This window comes from Zea mays, chromosome 4 (assembly GCF_902167145.1).
Source record: "Zea mays cultivar B73 chromosome 4, Zm-B73-REFERENCE-NAM-5.0, whole genome shotgun sequence".
In the NCBI taxonomy this organism is placed as follows: Eukaryota; Viridiplantae; Streptophyta; class Magnoliopsida; order Poales; family Poaceae; genus Zea; species Zea mays.
In genome coordinates this window covers 215,099,047-215,112,598 of record NC_050099.1, presented here as the reverse complement: position 1 = coordinate 215,112,598, position 13,552 = coordinate 215,099,047, and positions in this window count along the sequence as shown.

Genomic DNA, 13,552 nt, shown 5'->3' with positions numbered 1-13,552 from the left:
AGCATTGGAGCTTCCTAGAAACTGTAGCGGATTTTCTGAAGCTAGTGGAACTTTGTAAAGGCCACGTAGTGTTACCCTGCCTCGCTTCCTTGGTAGAGATGTATGGGAGTCGCAATCCCTTGGCAGATGGGTAACATGACTTGTGGATAAAGATGTGTAACATTTACAGAGTGTAAAACTGGTATATCAGCCGTGCTCACGGTCATGAGCGGCTCGGACCCTCACATGATTAATTTATGGAATTAAATTAAATTTGTATTTTGCATCGCATTAGGATTTATTATTAATTTGTTCCATTATTACTCTGGTTTGGTATTTACTTACATCTAGTAATTACTAACAAAATTTGACCAATTTATTAAAAGCAATGCTCAGCTTTAACCCTTATTTGTTGATCAGCTTCACACTTCACATGAACTCCCACCTTTGGTGAGTTCATGCACATTATTCCCCACAACTTGTTTAGCTATGATCTTTTGGAAGATCACTCTTGCGATATATAAACCCCACAGGTGAAGAGCAGGTGGTCCAAGAGGAGCCGCCCTATAATGAAGAGTACGAGTCGATCTAGGTGTCGTCTCCCAGTCAGCTTGATGGCACCAAGGAATAATATTAGTTTATTTTATTATTATCATTTATGTTTGTAAGACTTCCGTCACACCCAGGTTTTGAGGGCACCAAGACCCGAGCGCGAATCAATCACCAAGTGTGTTGGGACCAAGTCTCACACATATGATGACTCTTGGTACAGAAACGAATGTCACATCTTTACTATATAATAGGAGTTATGTACAAAATAAATAAATAATTACATCATATGGAGACAACGGTCCAGCAACCCAAAGTTGATTGGGAGACGACGACCTAGACCTCTCATGATCACATCACAGCATCCTTCATGCGCCTCATCCTGCGGTACCTATTCTTGACTTGTGGGGGGTGTGAGACAGCAAGGGTGAGCTCACATACATTCATCGCTCATCAAGTTGTGGGGAATAATGTGCATGAACTCACCAAAGGTGGGAGCTCATGTGAAGTGTAAGGCTTACCAAAGAGGATGGTTAAAGCTGAGCATTGCTTTTAAAGTTGGTCAAAATTTCATTAGCAATTACTAAGTATAAGTAGATACCAACCAAATAAGTAATAGATCAAAATTGATAACAACAGCCACGATGCAATGCATATAACAAATTGAATTTAGTTCCATAAATTACTCATGTGAGGGTCCGAGCCGCTCATGACCGTGAGCATGGCTGATATACCAGTTTTACACTCTACAGAGGTTGCGCATCTTTACCCATAAGTCATGTTACCCATCTGTAGGGATGTTCCTAAAACATCCGACTTGTATCACAAATCTAATATTTTAGCATAGATATACATAGAATTTAAAGCTAACTTTTAGCAATGTTATTAAGAATATTATGAAGTATTTAAATAATTTTTTATGTATATTATTTTCTCTCTACAACAAAAAATGTGAAAAAACATCCGTATCCGTATTTGAATAGACATCCGAATTTTATATCAATTATTTCAAAATATATAGAATGAATTTAATGTTTATTTTTTGTGAAGATTAATAACCTCAATGCTAAAAACAAGAATATAAATTTACATAGCAAATTCTATATGTTATTTGTTCACAATCGAAGAAAGAAGACCAAAAATTTGACATCCGAATAAATATCCGGATCCATCCCTACCCATCTGCCAAGGGGTCATGAATCCCATACACCTCGACCAAGGAGGCGAGGAAGGGTAACACTACGAGGCCTTTACAAAGTTCCACTAGCTTCAGAAAACCCGCCACAATTTCTTGGAAGCTTCAATGCAAGGATACCTCGTCTGACCGCCATCACAACAAAATCAACCCAAGGACCTCCCTACACTGACCACTCCCCTACTGCCCTTGCCCCTTTTGGGTAAGGTAGTCCTCCACTAGCTTTCCTAATTGGTCAGCCAAGGGCGTCTCATACCACCCTTGTGGTAGCACTGTTTTCCGAGGTGGTTCTCCATGTTCCAATTAACAATATGATCTTATCATGAACAATAATTAAACAACAACATAATTGGAACATGATCATAATGAACATTAGTTTACCAAAACCAAGTAGAGCAATAAGAAATCTACCCAATAATTCATCTGTTTGCAAGGTGGGGAATAAACAATGCTAGGGGAAACCTATTAGGCCTGAGCATGTCACAGTGACTAACAACGAACATTATTAGGTAAAAGGGAGTGATCAAGGGCACAACTTGCCTGGGACTCAAGATTTCAGGTACCAGGATGGTCTTCAGATGACTCGTAACCTCGCGCTAGTCGTAGCAATACAAACAAATAGTGTATAGGCAAAATTAAAATCACACCAAACATAAAAACAAACTGCATAAGAATATTCTACGCGTCGTAATGAGATCATGGGCTCGAGAATCACTAAATTCGAAGCTACGGTTATCGAGTTATGATTTCCTGAAGTTATTAAGTGCTTGGTATGGAATAAACTAAGTAGATAATTTTAATCTATTTTTCATGTCTAAACAGAGTTACTAGGTGATAAACAATATTAAAACAAAATTAATGCCACTGGAATGGGTCAATTTGGAGTTAAAATGGATTTTCCATGAATGAAACAAGTTTCTGGATTTATTTTTATATTAAAAATCATTTTCTGTAATTGATTTATAACTAAACCGAGCTCTCCGCCTACAATCCTAATTTCTGAAGAAGACAGGGGTGTATTTGCAAATTCTGGGGACCTATTTGTAACTGTTTTCAACCGCACGTGGATGACGGGTTTATTCTAACTAAACCTACGGCCTCTTTTGAATGTTTGCACGGCCGAAGGGGTTTGGATGGATCATGGTCGTCCGATCAAACTCCTACGCGCCAGATTAGATCGCACTTCAACCGAACCGGTACGCGACAATGTCCATTAGATCGAAGATCAATGACATAGGTTTAAAGCACCCCAGATTGAATAGGACCCGCTTGATCTAGGATCAACGGTTAGATCGGAACCTGGTAATGGGGGTATCTCGGGTCTAATCTGGCATGCCCGTTTCGGGAACAACAATGCACACAACCCAAATCAACATGCTCACCAGACCACCGGATTTGTGACCAACGATCCTCGATCAGTCCCTGACCATTAAGTTGGCTTCCAATCACAGTCGCGCGATTTGGATCCGACGGTTCTGATCATTCAGACCGAATCGTCCCGCATATCGAATCACAACCGCTACTCCAAGAATCAACGGTACCCATTTGTCTTCCTCCCCTAGACATAGCATAGCGGTGGCACCCATGCTAGCCCCAGCACCCACCCCGCCAGAGAGCCGCGACCTGGTCTTCAAGTGCTCCAAATTCCAATCTATCAGGCGCTACGCATTAGGGAATAAAGTTGAATGAAGAGGACTGAGTCTTACAGAATAGGGTGGCGCAGGAGCTTTTGTCCACGCCAAGGGTGGATCTTTGGCGGTAAATGAACGACGGCGAGAAATTGAAGGGCTTCCAGTGATCTTCTCAGTGCACCGAGGCCACGGCCACCATCAGAGCCGATCAGTGAAGCTTTCTGTCCACTAATCGGGGTAGGGTTAACGGTGTAGCCTTGAATTTGCTCTGGTGGAAGCCTAGCGCTCTCTGCCCGGTTTCTCTCTACTCTTCCCTCCCTCTCTCTGCTGGCTACCGGGATGGACACAAGGCGACGACGGAGGAAGCTCCGACCTGAGCTGGTTAAATACCACGAGGAGGCGCGCCGAACAACCCCCAGCCCGACGCCCTCGGCAAGCTCCGTGGAGTCTGTTACGGTCGACCGGTGAAGGAGATGACCAGCGGGCCCCATGTGTAGGCGACGTGAATGGGTGAGTGCGACTGACCTGAGGGCCCCAGCAGCAGCGAAACCGAGCGCGCGAGTAGCGCTGCTAGCTGAGTGGGCCCGCCTGTCAGGTATCGGACGTGTGGGTTACACGAGTCACCAAGTTGGGCCGGGCGCGCATGAGTTGGGCCGCGTGGAATGGGAAGTAGGTCGAAAACGCGGGTTCTGATCCGTTTAGCAATGTTTTTCTTTTCTATTTCTCAATTTCAACTTATGCCCAAATTCAAATTTCAAACTGAATTTTCTTCTTTTAAATAGGACTGGGCAAAAAACCCATAACCCGAAACCCGAACCCGGAATACCCGAACCCGAAATACCCGAAACCCGAATTTTGTTCGGGAATTTCGGGTAGCAACTTGCAAAACCCGAATTTATTTCGGGTAATTCGGGTATCACAATCAGGTACCCAAAATACCAGAATTACCCGAACTTTCATATGTCATGTACTCATGTCATGTTTAATTATTAATTTTTACATCTATAATTATGTGTAAGTCTGCATAACTTGTGATTGTAGATTGCTTTTGTTTTATATGTCCATGTATATCATTATTCAAACTATATTTTTATACTAATTTAATAGGGTGTATGTGTTTTTATGAAGCCAACACAACAGTTCCGGTAGTTCGGGAATACCCGAACCCGAAATTTCGGGTACCCGAATTTTCGGGTATTGTAAAACCCGTTGTAATTTCAGGTATCAATTCTCAAAACCCGAAATTTTAAATACCCGAATTAGCCGACCCGAAATTTTCGGGTTACCCGAACGCCCACCCCTACTTTTAAACTCCGATTTCGACCTTCAATTTCTAAGTGTCAATATAATCCTAATATGAATATAAACTTTACTTTTTACGATAACAATTTTATTTTATTTTTTCTCATTATTTATTTATGGTAGGAGCAAATGGTTTCATAAACATTTCCTTTCTCATTTTCTATTTTATGTTTGTATTTAAAATTGGAGGTCAAGTTTATGTTTTCCATAAAATGCATCACCACAAAATCATCAACAAGCGATCAACCTTTCTTTATCTATTTATTGGTCACTTAACTAATTTAGTACTTTCAATTGATCATGAAGAGGAAGGGTCCTAATAAATTCCCAAGGTTTCAAAAAAATTCTAGAAACACTATCATAAATATATTTATTTCTTTATTTTATTATTTTTTCCTACCAAATTTTTGGGCTTTACAACTTCCGCTATGCAATAATGATACTTGTGACATTTATCTCTATACACTGTCATTATATGTGATGTTCTTCTTTGGCGCACACATGAGACGCACTCGGCTTTATCCCTTAAATTTGGGTGTGACATTCCCAAACTAGCGGGCAAACCGAAAGGGTAAATCAAATCTTAGAAGACATGTTAAGAGCTAGTGTGTTAGCCTATTCAGAGGGATGAGTGCTTTCCATTGGCTGAGTTTTCATACAACAGTAGTTACCAAGAGAATATAAAGATGGCACCATTCGAAGCTCTATTTGGTCAGCGGTGCAGAACTTCACTGGACTAGTCAGAACTAGGTGAACTGTATTTCTTTTGGCCAGATCTAGTAAAGGAAACAGAAGAAAAAGTGAAACTTATTCAACATCGTTTGAACATAGCACAACATCATCCTAAACATTATGCAGATAAAAGAAGACGACATTTATTTTTCCATGTTGGTGATTTTGTGTATCTGAAAGTTTCACCCATGAAAGGAGTAACTCATTTTGGTATTAAGGGAAAGTTGGAACCATGTTATGTTGGTCCCTTCGAGGTACTAGAATGGTGCAGATTCGTGGCTTACAAAGTGAAACTGTCTGAACATCGTTCGTCCATACATAATGTATTCCATGTGTCGCAGTTGAAGAAGTACCTTCAAGTACCTGACAAAGTGGTAGAAGTCTCTGATGTTATGCTTGAGTCAGACCTAACTTATTCTAATCATCCTATCAAGATTCTAGATCAGAAGGAAAGGATCACTCATAGGAGGACCCTCAAGTTCTACAAAGTACAATGGAATCAACAATCGAAGTATGAAGCTACATGGGAATCCAAAGACTACCTAGATAGTCATTTTCCTAAGTTTTTAGAACCCTATAAATCTTAGGTTTGTTGTAATCTGTTGCTAATGTTAACCAACCGGGGCACCCACACCCTTCCCCTGTAAGAGAAATTAGGAAATAAGTTTGTGACACATTTCCTCTTCTATTACCTAGCCTCAAGCTTTAATCTCAGGGCGAGATTCTTTATAGAGGGGAAGGATGTAACACCTCTAGTGTTACTAGAACTAAAACTTGGCATAGCATCATATGCATTGGCATGGTTGTGTTGTAATACACCTAGAATGCATTCACTAGAATAAAAAATAATCTAAACCTGGTGTGGTGATCACTAGAGATCAGAAGACCTAGTTGGAGAAACTTTAGTTTAACCCCAACAGTGAAAATTTTGATCGGGTAATGTTTCGCCAAAAGTCAAAATATCAAAGTCATAAAGTTTTCCAAACCAAACAAGTCTCATGTGTGGAGAATTCCATGTTTTATAGCAAAAACTGGAGAAAAACTCACAAGTTAGTTTTTACCTAGGGTTTGGATTTATGAAAATATTAGCAACTAGCTGTATTTGAAGTGGCGGAGGAGCCATTATGGCTTAGTATGGCACTAGCCATACCTAAAAATTTAAAATGTTTATATTTTTTCATTATGAACAAAGAAGAGAGTGTGTTGTCGTGGATGTGCTGGTTTGATTCAAGTGACATGACCTGAGTTCAATTTACATTTCCTGCATTTTCTATTTTTTTAGCCATACCTCATTTTTTCTTTGTCCTCCGCTACTGTGTATTTGGACCCTTATAACTTTTGATCTTTGGATGAAGATAATCATTGTATCAAAATTTCAGAGCTGCACTAGGTGCACAAGTTTGATTAAGTTGCCCAGCCCTAAAAACATATGGAACTTTTTGTAAAACTTGCTCAACAGTGTTATGCCAGAAGCTGGATTTCAGACAGTGTAATATCTGAAACTGAAGAATTTATGTTCTGAAACCACTTTGGAAGCCTGTTAGTGTCCAATCCATACAGTTCTGGACTTGGCGTATTATAACAAAGTGAAAGACCACATGTTGGTGCATAAATTTGATTAAATGTCATGCCCCTAAAGCTGTGTAGAATTGGTAGGAAAATTGGTCCAAAGGTCCTATGCTTTAATCTAGACTTCTAGACTTAGTACAAATTCAGACTCCAAAATTGTGAGTTTAAGCTTGATTTGAAGCTCTTTACTGCTATATCCATAGGGTTTTGGTCAATGATCATTATGTCAAAATTGTAGAGTATCTATCAGGGTACAAGTTTGTTTAAGGGAGATGGACTTGGTACTACATAAAAAGTGGAGTAAATGATGCTTAAAGATAGGCTGTGAGACTTCTGAAGATTTCTGATGGTGAATAGTAGTAACCTTGGTTGAGTTTAAGTATTCGGCTCAACTTGGGAGCTATGTAGCATATGTTCTAGACAATTTTGGGCAAAATTCATTTTAGCAAGTTTGAAGACCACATACTAGGGAACAAATCTTCTTAAGTGAGTTGGGTTTGATCCCACACAAAAAGTGAAGTAAATGCCCTCAAAGTTACCCTGTCAGACTAGACAAGACAAGATTCAGTTTCAGTTGACTGAAATTAGTCTCCTTGAATTGTGGTCGACTTTGGGGCATCTTAACTTGTGATCCTTATGTCTTTGGACCTGGAAGACTATAGTAAACTTGTAGACCTACAGTTAGTCTGTTCTTGTATGGAAATGAGAGAAAAAGGGAAGTGAAGATGGCACTGTGCGCAAGCTGAGGAAGATCAAGGAAGAAAAATATCTGAAAGAAATATCTCCATCCACTATCCATTCTAGGTGTTTCTGGTGGGTGCCAATTAAGAGAACTAGTAGACTAGGGGGTAGCTTGTTACTGCTCTACCATGTTATGGATTAGGGCATGGAGGTGAAAACTTTGACTAAAATGACTCAGTTGCTTCACTGTTTGCCTTGTTGTTAAACATGCAACAAAGGGGGAGGTGTAAAGTTTTTTACTATGTGCGGGCTTGCGTGGTTACCATGAAGAGGTATTGGGGGATCTATTAGTGTAGTTAGCCCTTGCTAAGTTCGAGCTAAAAAGCCTAGAAACTCCTGTTTGTGGTGACTGCTCAAAATCATCCAAAAACCAAAGAACTGAATCTCAACAAGTCCTGGTGATTCCATAGCAGTTTCAACATGTCCTTTTTGCTTCCCTATGTCTAGACTACCTCCTCTACCTTTCCCCACTCCTTGGTTCACTGTGAAAGCTTGAACTCGAAGAAAACTCTAGTTGTGATGACCACAACCACTAAATCACCCACCACCCTGTGGTCAGTCCTCCCTGGAAGGTAACATGTTCGATTTACTCACCTTTCAGGACCCAGGGGTCATAGTGATGATCATGGAGTCTTCCTTTTGAACTCTACCATTGTGTTTTCACCAGAACACCATCAAGCCATCTGGTGAACGCCACCAAGAATGCCTTCCATTTTGACCGACTGAACTTGGTCCTCCCTGACCCAACCACGGTGAGCATCATATGCTTGACAGGTCACTAAAGCTTTTCATAGCCAGGGATTGAATACTACCTTGCCAGGGATACCGGTCTACCTCACTGGAGGTCGGGTTTCCGCCGCGGCCGTGGGTCGGGTAGATTTGGGGCGGTAGCAATTCGAGTTATAGGGTAGATTTGACCGGTTCACTTCGGGGTTGGTGCGAGAGACCTATACATCACCGGAGAAGATCACCGGCGGTGAGTCCATGCGGTTGATACTAGGAGTTCGACCTGGGACCGCCAGAGTCGGAGTCGTGGATGAGAAATTCTGAATAAGAAGAAGGACTTAAGTGATCATGTTAGTGAAACAATCAAGTAGTGCTTAGGTTTCTTTAGCAGATATATGAATTAGTGAGGGTTTCTTTGCAAAACGTGCGACGCGGGGCCGGTTTCCCGGTACTCCTGGGCCGAGCCCTAGGTTTTGGCCCAGTACTGTGGGAGACTTTTCTTTTTACTGGCAGATTGTAAAATCCACCAAAAAATTTAGAAACAAGGAAAAATTACCAAACCAACTTTGTAGAGTCTACAAAATTTTCTAGTTCCTGTTAAAATTATTCTTAGGATTTTTGCAGCAACAAATAAATTTATGGACATTTAAAAGTACCCTTAGGGGGCTTAAACGAATTTTAGAAATAAAACTATAGGTCCAAAAATCATAAAATTTGTGAAAAAACATTTATTTTTAAGGTAACCCTTGGTAATTATTTGAGCCTGTTTGGAATCGAGTTACCTAGAGAACCATAAACTAGTTAGGTATAGGTAGTTAAAACCCTAAACCTTGATACTAATCCAGGGTTAGATAACACTTAAGTCACATAGAATATGAAGCAACTAGTTTGGTAAACTTTAGTCCATTGAGTTCTCTGATTTCCTGAAATAAGATTAGTTGGATCACTTTGAGCCAACATTAAGTAACCTAGAACTATGAGTATAATCACCATATGCTTATTTAAGAGTATTTAAGTTTTCCACCTCTCCCTAGTGTGAATTTACATGGCATACCATTACATGAGCATTCATATACTTGTGATCGACTTGTAGAACACCTAGAAGAAGAGTTTGAAGTGGAAGTGGAAAAGGAACCAGTTCCTCCAACTGAAGTTGTTCCCAAAGGTCCTCCCGAAGGTGCTCCAGTAGGGTTTGCTGCCAATTGCAATATTCTGGTAGAAGAGCCTTGTTGGGGGCCTTCGTCCTCCGAAGGTCCTCAAAACATGATTTGGCAATGTTTTCCAAGTGAAATATGTGAACAGGTACCTTCGGATTCAGATCATGAGCATACAGAGCATGGTCAGGATGAAGCCTGAGTGAGACGAAAGGTGATTATGACGAAGGACAAGGTGATCACGAAGCTGTGCGCAGGAAAGCTTCGGCATGACAGCAGAAAAGGGAACCGACTTAAAGATGAAAAGGCAATTTAGACCTCGGAGAATTACTATAGAGTTATTAGCAAATGTAAAGGGCATGAATGTAATTTTACATGGGCTGCGTCTCGTGCCTATAAATAGATGAACAGTACTCCCGTATTGTTCACGCTGACTTGGCATTTGCTTTTGCGTCACGCTTGTACTTTTGCCTTCTTTCAAGCCGAAGGTACATTTATAACTTGTTATCATTTCTATTTTTCCATAATAATAAAAAAAAGAAATGAGTTAATAATAATATTTAAGTGTTTATGTTATTATTCATACTTTGTATGAATCCTTCTTCATTATCTGTTGCACTGATGAAGGTATGTCCTTCATAACCTTCGTCCAAGACTCATTATATCCCGAGAGAAGTAATGCTTTGAAGGACGAAGGACTTTAACGTTTAACATTTTCTGTGTTGCCTTGTTCTTAACTCTTAGCATTTGAGAACAAGTCCCCAACATTGGCGTCAAGCTCCTAAGGGAAGGAGGCTTACAGCGAAAAATAAACGCTGATCTTCGGCAAATATCATTTTGCATAACATCACATCATCACATCATTTGCATAGCATAACATCATACATCATATTGCATCAATGACGCAAGAAGGGGGTCCAATGTTGTTCTTCGGAGATTGTTTTGAAGAAGCAGTGCCAAGGCACAAAAATAATTATTGAAGAAGCATATCTTCGTCAAATTCTAAAATGAAAAGATCTATTGCTTACTGATTTTACGATGATTGGATGTATTTATGAATCATGGATATTCTTCACGAAGCATGAAAAGAAGGGAAGGTGTTTTTCGCCGAAGGCTCAAAAACGGTATGTACGCAAAGTTTCATGCATCGTAAAGAGTTGAATCATAAACAGCTTATATATTACATTTGAAATTACAAAATATTACACATATTGCCCAGCAAATATTACATTCCAAATGTCTTTACAATAACAGCTAATCTTCTCTTAAAACTACTTCTGCAGCTTCGTTTAGTAGTTGATCAACAACTTTATCCATAATAGCTTCGGCCATTTTTCTAATTTCATCACCCCCCTTTGCTTTAGGGTCCGCCAATGGCTCAGCGGGCTCTGGGGGAGGAGATAGTGTGGCTGTGTTACAAAATGTGAATAAGTCCGAAGTCATAAAATTACAACATAAAGTCAAAAGTTAGTAGTCAATACCTATTTGCCTCTCGAGATCCGCACTTTTCTCAGCGTTCTTGAGCCATCTCCCAACCGCCATTTTCTCCTTATGTCGGTGAAATATTTTCCACCAACCAAGCTTGCTTCGGCCGAGGGATCTTTTATATCTTCAGTAGATAAGGCGGCCTCAGTTTGCGCCAAGGATTTCACATGATCACAGCCTCTTCTCTCCAAAATAGTGGCAATCCCTCTAGCACCCGAGAAGGCGCATATGTCTCCGCGACCATTCAAAATTCCTCAAAAGCTTCGGCTTCGTGGCTGGTCCACTCAATTGGGCCCTCGGGGTTGCCTTTTACGAATTTTTCCTCGCTTGAATACGCGCCAACGCTGGAGAAGCTAGTTTTTATTTTCTTAACACACTCTATAGACTTTTCATAACACCTTTCCTCGGATGTACGAAGTTCTTCAACGTTTTTCTCTAAATAATTTGCCCATTGTTCACTAATTTCTTGTTTAGCTTCTACAACTGTGCATTTTTCTTTAGCTTCGGCTAGCTATTCCGAAGATCCTCAATTTCGCGCTTCTGGGCCTCAGCTTGAGCTTTGGAAGCAGCCTCGTCTTCTTTTATTTTATTCACTAACGAATGTAATATTTTATCTTTTTTGAGACCTTCGTTCCTTAGTTCAATTACTTCGGAACGAAGGTTGTTCAAGGCTATGGTACACCCTTCATCTTCGGCATCTTTTTGTGCCCTGAGGGCATTGCTAAGTATAAGGCCCTGCAAAAAATGCGCTAATAAGTTTAAGAAAATGAAAAATTTTGCCTTCAAAAAACAATACAAAAATCTCATTTTCTCACCTTTAAACTATTATATGCTAAGCTGTCGGCCAGCTCGTCTTTTGACAACACCGAAAGCCCATCTTCTAGAGTTGGGAATCCGAAGCTTCGTGCCATCTCCCGGCAGACAGAGATCTCCTTGCTGTCTGGGAGACATTACAAGAAGTCTTCTTCTCCACTGTCATTGAATATCAAAGCCCCTTTCGGATATTTTAATTTTTGGGCGTAATGATGAGCTTCTCGTTTTTCTTCTTCAGATAATATTTTGCCCGAAGCATGTCGCATAATATAATCAGGCAATTTGGAAGATGCTTCGGGAGTTGAAGAAAGAATTTTCTGAGGCAGAATTTGCTTTGTAACTTCTTTTTTCGTTTCTTCTCCGATTTCCAAGGATTTCTCTTTGGCGGGCTCCGAAGGCCCAGCTTCGGCCTTGGTCTGGCCCTTTATAGCTTCGTCTCCTGATGTTTTTGCCTTAATTTGTGTTTTAGATACTTCGGCAGTCTTCTTCGGTGTGGTGCTAGAAGACTTTATTGTCTCTAGCACATCTAGAACATTGACCATCCTTTTTCTCTTGGGAGTCGCCGTGAAATCTTTTTGTGCCTTCGGCACTGTTATTTCTGTCGAAGGGCTTGTAGCTTCTAATATCTTTGTTTTTTCGGCCTCTATTTCTTCAATATTATCAGCCTTCGGCATCATGGCCGGCTCTTCATTCTTCCGTGTAAGAGCAGGTCCTCTGGCTTCAGTAGCCGTAGAGGTCTCACTGTCGAATTTGGGCACTGTGGCCGGTTCGATGAAGCGCGATCGGTGAGTAAGGACCTTCACCTTTTTCCTCTTTGGCGCAGGCTCACTTAAAGCAACTGAAGCATCACCTTTTCCAGAAGTTGCACTTTTTCTCTTTTGCCCTTTTAGCGGGTAGCGGTAATCAGGGTACATAAACCCAATAGCATCGAAAACTCTATTTAGCCTCTTCTTGTTCCGGCTTCCGAAGGATGCAGACAACACGTTATCCTCTGTTTTTGAATATGGTCCAAGTAGTTCGTCGCTTGTAGCTTCGATGCACTTCAGCCAATCATCATCTGGCTCAATAAATTTATCTTCACACCTAAAGGTGTATTTCAACCTAACCAGCCCACCTTCATCAGATTTGCTGATAGTTTCCTTCGGCATTTCCCATTGCTCTACAAGCGGCCACACTCTGAAGGCTATGTGCTCCTGGACTAAATCCCTCGTCCCGATGAAAGAGCAGACTGTGCCGAAAGCCCTCTGGCATTCTTCGGCTATCTCGTCAATATCCACCTTCGGTTTCCGAAGGCCGAAATGCTGCCAGATAGGGCTCATGATGATATCTTTAATATCTTCTCGTGCCTTCAAATCGTTCTTCACATAGAACCATTCCTGCATCCAGTCTCCGGGCCATCTCTTTCGAAAGGTTGGCACGGGACAGCTTGACCCAGATCGAGCACCGAAGCTATAGCAGCCAAAATTGTTATGATATTGCTCTTTACCCCATGGTTTCGTCTCATATAATTGCTCATGCATATTGCAGAAACTTTTTGCATTTGGCTCCAAACCTTGACTCTTCACGGCCCATACGAAGATTTCCATCCTTATGATTGCTTCGGGAGTAATTTGATGAAGGCAGATTTCAAATATCTTCAAAACTTCAACCATGAAACTACTTAGAGGAAACCGAAG